The following is an 8897-nucleotide window of genomic DNA, read 5'->3' as shown; positions in this document are numbered from 1 at the left end:
CCCAGGTGCATGAATTACCTATTTTTTTAGACCTACAATCTTTAAAGAAAAACACTGAAAAGTTAGGGGGGAAAAAAAAAAACAGAAAAAGCAGTGATCGCAGAAGCAGGAAGAGACCCCAAACACGCAGGTGCAATGTCAGGGAGCTCGAAAGAGGAGAGCTTTCCAGAAGATGAGGAGGAGGAAGTGGAAGAGGCAGTGCCCAAAGGGGACTTCAGATCTGGCCGCGGGGAAGCCACTCATCACGCACAGGTGACATTTGAGGGCTGTATCAGGAGTGAACGGAGCTGGACGAGACTGGAGCGGGTTTAGACACGGAGGCAGGGAGGTGTGGCCCTCTCTGCAGAGGAGACAGACAGACTCAAACGTGGGAGCCCAACAGCAGTGACTCAGAGGTGGCTTAGGGGCTAAAGGCTGCTGGGGACGGCCCCCTGAGTGGGAAGTTTGTGCCAGGAGGCCAGGAGAGGACAGGTGTTTCAAGCAGTAAGCCTGGGCCTGGCACCAGCCTCGTGCTGGGGAGTGGAGAGGAGCCCAGCCTGGCTGGAACCGGGGATGCTAGGGGAGAACAATCATATCAGCTTGGCTAAGAGTCAACTTCGTAACCTCGTTGGGGACCGACCCCTTGGAGAATGTGATGACATCTGAGGATCCTCCCCAGCAGAAGGCACATTTGCACACACAGTTTTATTGCACACGGCTTCAAGCCATGCCCAGAGCCTCTGAAGGCCACTCCAGATCACGAAACCTGCTGTAACCAATCCACTGTGACCTCCAAGACGTGGCCCGGAGTCCTCACCTGCCACGCACAACCTGGCCTCACCATCTGCCCTGGTCTCAACCTCTGCCCACCTCCTCCCCATCCCCCAGAGCCACTTGCCGCAGCCCTTTGGCGCTGATGCCAGGATACCCTCTCCCTATCAGGAACTCTCCCTCCTCTTCCTCGCCATTCAGAGGCTGCCTCTCTCCCCCAATTGACCCCTTCCAATTCGCACAGACCTCCAGGTAAGTGTTGCATGGCTTTATGGTTTGTTTGTGTATTTGATCTGTTCCATCTTCTCGCCCACGCAAGTTTTATGCAGCCTGAGGGCCAGGATCTAATCTGATCTATAGCCGGTGACCTGATCAATGAATGAATTCAAATGTCACTGAATCAGGAAAGAAATCCTAGGAGCCGTTGAGGACCCAGAGAAGGGTTTTTAGGGGCTGTGGTTGGATATTGGACCATGTTTTTAAAGTTCATCCATGTCGTAGCTAATATCAGAACTTCATTCTTTCTCATGGATAAATAATATTCCATTATATGAAATATACATTTTGTTTATCCATTCATCTGTTGATGATCACATGTGGATCTTTTCTACCTTTTGGCTATCGTGAGTAATACTGCTCTGAAAACTGGAATACAAGCATGTTCGGGTATGTTTTCATATTTTTTGGATATCTGGGTCAGTCAGTGCTATGGACTGAATGGTGTCCCTCAAAAGTCCTATGCAGAAGCCCTTTCCCCTACTATGATGACGTTTGGATGGGGGACATTTTGGGAAATAGTAGGTCTGAGGAGTGGAGCCCTGGTGATGGGATTAGGGCTCCTGTAAGAACCCAAGACGGCTCTGCGCTCTCTGCCACCGGAGCAAGCAACAGGAAGGCAGCCCGCTGCAAGCCAGAAAAAGTGCTCTCGCCAGCCCCCGAGCATGTTTGCACCCTGATCTCAGACTTCCCAGCCTCCAGAAGTGTGAGAGTAAGTGTTTGTTGTCTAAGTCACCCAGTCTATAGTAAATTGTTACAGCAGCCTGCACTGAGATGTGGCAGTGCTAGTAACCTTTGGAGGAAGCACCAAACCGTTTTCCACAGTGGCCACACCACTTCGCATTCCCACCAGCAATGTAAGACGGTTCCGATTTCTTCACAGCCTCAAAAACACTTGGTATTTGCTGTTTGTTTCCTTTTTTTTTAACCAGAGGTTTGTTGTTGTTGTTTTTTTTTAAAGATTTTATTTATTTATTTGACAGACAGAGAGATCACAAGCAGGCAGAGAGAGATGGGGGAAAGCAGGATCCCCATTGAGCAGAGAGCCCAATGCAGGACTTGATCCCAGGACCCTGAAATCATGACCCAAGCCAAAGGCAGAGGCTTAATCCACTGAGCCACCCAGGCGCCCCTCCTTTTTTTTTTTTTTTAATAGGCATTCTAGTGAATGTGCAGTGGCATCTCATTGTGACTCTGACCCACATTTCCTGAATGACTAATGAGGGTGAAGATGTCTTCACGTGCTTATTGGCCATTTTTGTCTCTTAATTGGAGAAATGTCTATTCAAATGCTCATTTTTAAAAATTACTTTGTTCGGGGGCCGCTGGGTGACACAGTTGATGATTATCTGACTCTTGGTTTCTGCTCAGGCGGGTTGTGGGGTTGGGCCCCACATGGGGCTTCAACCTCGGCACAGAGTCTGCTTGAGATTTTCTCTCCCCTCCCTCTGCCTCTCCCCAACCCACACTCAAGCACACATGCGTGCACATGCTCTCTCTCTGGAATAAATAAATCTTTTTTATTTAAAAAATTATGTTGTCTCTTTGTTGTTGAGTTGTAAGAGCTTTTTAATATATTCTGGATATTAAACTTTTTTTAAAGATTTTTTTTTTTTTTTTTTGACAGAGAGAGAGATCACAAGTAGGCAAAGAGACAGACAGGCAGAGAAAGAGAGGGAAGCAGGCTCCCTGCTGAGCAGAAAGTCTGATGCAGGGCTCGATCCCAGGACCCTGAGACCATGACCTGAGCAGAAGGCAGAGGCTTAAATCCACTGAGCCACCCAGGCGCCCCTAAATTCCTTTTTTTAAGATTTATTTATTTGTTGAGACAGAGAGAGCATTCAGGGTTGGGGAAGGGCAAAGGGAGAGGGAAGCGAGAGAATCTCAAGCAGACTCCTCACGGAGCAGGGAGCCCGATGTGGGGGGCTCTATCTCACACCCCAAGATCATGATCTCAGCCAAAATCAAGAGTCAGACCCTTAACCACCTGAGCCGCCCTGGCGCCCTGGATATTAAACTCTTATCAGATATATGATTTGAAAATAGATTCTCCCATTCTGTAGATTGTCTTTAATTTTTTATTTTTATTTTTCAAGGATTTTATTTGAGAGAAAGCACGAGCAGGGGGGAAGGTCATAGTGAGAGGGAGAAGGAGGCTCCCTGCTGACCCGGGAGCCTGACTCGGGACTCGATCGCTGGACCCTGAGATCAGGACCTGAGCTGAAGGCTGGTGCTTAACCAACTGAGCCACTCAGGCGCCCCTGTAGGTTGTCTTTTTACTTTCTTAGTAATGTTCTCTGATGGAAAAAAGTTTTTAATTTTTACAAAACCCAGTGTTTCACATTGCTTATGCTTTTGATGTTAAAGAAGCCACTTCCAAATCTGAAGTCATCAAGATTTGCCCATATATTTTCTTCTAATAGTTGCACGGTTTTAGCTCTTATATTTATGTTGTTGATCCATTTTAAGTTAATTTTTTACATGGAATAAGGACACTATTCGTTGAAGAGACCATTCTTTCCCCCATTGAGTGGTCTTGGCACCCCTGTTGAAAGTCAACCAATTATGGGTATTTTGGATTTATTTCTGGAATCTCAATTCTGTTCCATCATTCTCTGTGTCTGTCCGTATCCCGGTACCACACTGTTTTAATGACTGTTGCTGTGTGATAAGTTTTGAAATCCAAAAATGTGAGTCTTCCAACTTTTTCTTTCTCAATTATTGTTTTGGCTATTCAGGGTCCCTTGAAATTCCATACGAGTGTGAAAATCAGCTGTTCCATTTCTGTGGAGGCGGGGGAAGGCCTATGGGGTTTTAACAGGGATTGCATTGAATTCGTAGATTGCTTTGGGGAATATTCCCATCTTAACAATACTAAGGTTTTCCACCCATGAATGCAAGATATCTTTCCATTTAAGTCTTTTTTAAATGTCTTTCAGCAATATTTTATAGTTTCCAGTGTGCTAGTCTTTCACTTCTTGGTTAAACTCATTCCATGGTATTTTATTCTTTTAGATGCTATTGTAGATGGAATTGTTTCTCTTAATTTCCTTTTCAGATTGTTCATTGTTGGTATATAGGAACACGACCGGTTTCTGTGCCCTGCAACTTGGCAGAGTTTGTCACGGCCCCGGTCGGTTTTCTGGTGGATTCTTCAGCATTTTCTATATATAAAGTGTCATCTGCAAATATAGTTTTACTTCTTCCTTTCTAATCTGGGTGTCTCATTTCACCCAACTTCCCCTAAGACTAACAACTCACATGAGCATGTGTACTGATCACGATGGTTACAATGCCACTCCCTACAGGGCTTATCCGGATCTCACCCATTTCCCCCTAATATCCTTTTTCTGTTCCCGGATCCAATCCTGGTCCACACTGGGTTCCTTGGCAGTGTTCCCCTTCGTCTCCTCCAACCCCTAACAGTTCCTCAGTCTTATCCTCCATGACCTTCATACTTCTGGAGAGTCCTGCTCATTTATTATATGGAATGTACGTAGGATGCCTCTCGATTTTAGCTTGTCTGGTGTCTTCTTGGGATTGGTTCGAGGTTCTACATTTCTGGCAGGAATTCAGCAGAAGTTATATGCCTTGTTACCGGTATTGTTAAGCTCGATCTCTCGATTCCATTGGTGTCTGTCAGGTTTCTCCACTATAAAAAGTTACTATTTTGGTCCTTTTCCTAAGAAGAAAAGGGATGGCATTGAAGGATTTTAAGCAGGTGACTCATTTAGATGTGCATTTCAACCATGGTCCCTGACAGCGGCATGAACCTGGGGAAGATCTGTTTGGCGTTTCCGTAGCCCAGTCGGCGATGATGGAAGTGAGGAGGAGCGGGTAGATTTTTTTTTAGAGATTTAGAAGGTTAAATCCTAGGGCAGTTCATGAGATCATGCAGAATTTTTTATTTAATTGGTTTGCAACTGGGTTTGGATCAACCTAGTTTTAAAAGCACCCAGTGCTGGGGCACCTGGCGAGCTCAGTCGGTAGGGCCTAAGACTCTTGATCTTCAGGTTGTGAGTTTGAGTTTCACATTGGGGGTGGTGGTACTTTAAAAAAAAAAAAAAAAAAAAAAACACCCAGGTGATTGTCCTGTTCAACAACAGGGAGATGACTACAGATAACCGAACCCAGAGCCAGGGAGCCTAGACGCTAAGCTTAGCCAGCAACACCCACAAGCCACACAGCACTACACTGGGACCCCTTCTGAGCAGAGCTGGTCTGGGGTGAGGAGGGAAGGCAAAGCCCCTCAGGTGCTCTCGGAATATTCCAACAGCCTGTGCCTCCCTCCTCCCAGACTCTGGCCTCCTACCGGCCAGCGCTGTGGGGGCTGCGGTCTGGAATAGGTGGGTGTGGGGAGGGTCCCCTGCAGGCCTCCTGTCCTCCGCTGCCTCTGGTGTCCTCAGGCAGGTGATAGGTGAGCAGCTACCCATCCAGTCTCCTCCTGCCTGCCCTCCTAGCTAGGGCCCCTGTGCCTCCCTCCAGCTCTCTCTGCCTGGCAGGGAGGAATCGCTTGAGTTAAGAGGATTTCATGGTATTTTCAAAGTCATCTTCCATGGAAAATTTTTCTCTACGATGAAAACCTACTTTCTGCTGCTCTTGTCACCTGCCTGAAAGCTTCCTCCTCCTCTTCCATGAGATAAACCAATAACAGGAACATTTGGGAACCTGCTAGTGACCCTCTACGGTGTCCTGGGGTGTCACTCGCCAAGGCCGGGAAGAAGTCACACTAAAACCTCCGTTAGGAGTCAGGCCAGGGAGAGGGGCAGATGGCACGGAGGCCAGTGCAGGCTCCCCCTGCACTCACACCCACTCCTGGGCTTTGCCTCTCCGCCCTCCGGCCGGATCCTGATAACAGCCTTGTCTGGATACCTGTCCCCCATCTTCCCGGGACACACCACACTAGGCTGAGTTGTTTACAAGCAGCTACGGCAGTCATCTGAGAAGCCCCTGAGGCATTTCCCAGAGACCCCCAGGGAGCCAACATTTGATCAAAGCTGACCCTGGGAGTGGGAGGGGTCAGAATGAGCTAGAAGATGCCAAAGCCAACATGTGTGCCTCCCTGGAAACTCACTGCACTTTGTGGTGCATCCTGTATAGAAGCTTCCATCACATTGCTGCCTTTAAGCAGAGGCCTTTGCGAGGGCAAGAGTTGGCTCTGTACCGTCAGCTCCCGGCACAGGGGAGCCTATCACATAGGCCAGACCCATGTGAGCAGGTCTGATCTAGCCCCTTGGCCAGACAACTGGACCAGACTTGGGCGGTGACTTGCCTCGGAGGTGAACCAGCAGGAGAGCTGTGCTCAGGATGGCTTGGACCAGTCCAATTCCCTTGCCTGTGATGCCCTCGCAGTGTGGAACCACATGAAACCTGCAGTGTACATAGGGTCCTGCCGAGACGGAGATGTGAGAGAGAAAATTCTAGGATTTCTGGCTTTCTGGCCAGCTCAACGGCTAAGCTGATGCTGGCGGCAACCAGGCTAAAAAAGACTCAGAGAAGGCATTGGTGGGGGATGAGCCCAGACTGGCAGTAAGAATGAGGTGTTGCTCCCCCTGCTGGGAAGGGGGTACAGGTGGAGTGTGAGCTGGTTGCTCGGGGCCTAAGAGCCACCCCAAGAGCCTGAGTGTTGGCCTCCAGAGAAATATTTGAGCAACCTCATGCACCAAGGTAGACAAGATACTCTCCACCGAGATACAGGACCCCTACCCCCAGGGGATGCATGTATTTTTTTTTAAAGTTTAATTATTCACGTTTCACCTGATTGCTTTTTAGGATAGTTTTTATATTCAAAATTTGTACACCCAGTTACTACTCTACAATGGCACAGAATGTTGGAGGACATGGAATCAACCTCACAACACTGTTTTCTTCCTTTACTCCCATTGTTTGTGTCACTAGAATTTCTCTCTACATCTGCAAGTGAAAGTGGTGCAAAACATACAACAAATTTCAACAAATGTCAACCTTGAAATCAGCATGAAGCATTCTTAGCAAAGGTAGTTCACTGCTTAGGTATAATCTGCCTTTCTAAGCAATTATAAAGTAAATGGTTTTTCTACACCAGAATAATTTTATCATACTGGTAAAATATTTCCCAAATCAATAAATACTGACATATTATTTTTATCTTATTTTTTTTCCAGCAGAAGCTAAAGGATCTCCCTGTGGCTTGGGGACTTAGAGCTGGGCTTGGACAAAAGGACCTTTCAGTTCAAAGACAGAAGTATCTTTACTTTAAGGGCAATCTTGAGTAAGAATCTCCCTGGCCATTAGCTTCCTCCTAGAAAACAGGAATTAGATTCCCAGGGGCTCTCAAACTGGACGTGATTATTACCAATAGCAAATGCTCACCCAGGACTTACTATGTACTCCCATTTTACAGATAGAAAAAGTGAGGTCCAGCAAGGTTTAGCTCACCCATGTGCGCATGTTACCTCTCCAATGTCTAAGACTATCATCAATAGGTCTGGGTGCCTACCAGGAACCCAGACTAGTCTCTTGCTGCACCAGATCGCCACCTGCTGGCTATAGGTGGTCACCGCAGACCAGACTTAGCAAGATCATTCTGGCATTTCTCAGGATGGGAGAGTTTGAAAGCAAAGTCTGTATCAGAGATGAGAGCAGCACTGACCTAGATAAGGGGGTTGCTGTGGGACGAATAAAAATGGCCAATGAGAGATATTTAGGAAGTAGGATTGATTCAATTTGACAACACCAACCCCAAAGGACAATAGCAGGAAAAGCATAGTGGCCCCATTATTCATTCCCCCTTTCAACAAGTTGAAGCACCTACTATGTGCCAGCAACTGATCTTCCTGCTGGGAGTACAGGGCTGTAAGCAAGTCAGGAAAAAGCCCCACTTTGCATGGCGCTTGTGCTCTAATGGACTAGGGGCTGGAGGTAATCAAATATGCAAACAAGCAAGCAAATTATTAGATGGGAATAAAGACCACATGGAGATTTTCAAAGCACAATGCAATAGGGACTCAGATCTGAATGGTAAGGAGTCTGCCCTGTAAAGCTGTTCCAAAGGAACAAATGCCCTCAAAGCAAGTGTAGCATGTTCAAGACCCAAGGCAGCCAGTGTGGCTGGAGCGTGGTGGGTGAGGGCATGAGTGGGACAAGCAGGGAGAGCCAGTCAGGGGCCAGATTATGAAGGCTACCGTCAGGCGGTGTGAGGAACTCTAAGAGTGAAGGGAAGCCACAGACACAGGTTAGACAGTGAAAGAACACAATTTCACTTAAAGCGCTCTCTGGCTGTTCTGTGGAGCGTGGATTGTGCAGGGCAAGGAGAGAAGGGAGAGAGATGGGGAAGTGGGGACGTGCGCCAGTGGGGATGGCACCAGCAGCATGAAGGGGAGGGTTCTGGGTACACTTTGGAGTTAGCCAACAGGACTTGCTGATAGGCTATGGGGATGAAAAAAAAAAAAAAAACAATCAAGAAAGACTCCCCAAAATGACAGCCATTGCAGGAAACCAACAGTTCCCTGCTGATGCCACACCCCAATAAGCTGAGTTCTGGCCTTAAAGCTCTGCCCACTGGAGGGGGTTTGCAAGTTAGCCACTGACGGTGTGTCCTTACCTGGGCCTGGGCAGAGCCTGCTTGGGTGCACAACCAGCATCAAGAAAGCCTGACCTGGCCTGCGAGGACCCGTCGTGGGCTGGTTTTCTCTCATAGTGGGAGGATCCTTCCAGGCCGCCAGAGCCCTACCCCCAGCTGGAAGTGCACCCAATGTGGTCACCTCTAGATCCAATGCTAAACAGAATCCCAGAGTCATCCCCGCCCTCCCCCAAGCCCTGGACCTGGGAGCAAGCGTCCCCTGACACCAAAAAGACTGAAGCAGTGAGCAGGCACATCCTAGCTAAACAAA

Source organism: Mustela nivalis, assembly GCF_964662115.1.
Source record: "Mustela nivalis genome assembly, chromosome: 6".
NCBI classification, from domain to species: domain Eukaryota; kingdom Metazoa; phylum Chordata; class Mammalia; order Carnivora; family Mustelidae; genus Mustela; species Mustela nivalis.
The sequence above is the reverse complement of the archived record's forward strand: the minus strand, read 5'-3'. Positions refer to the sequence as shown.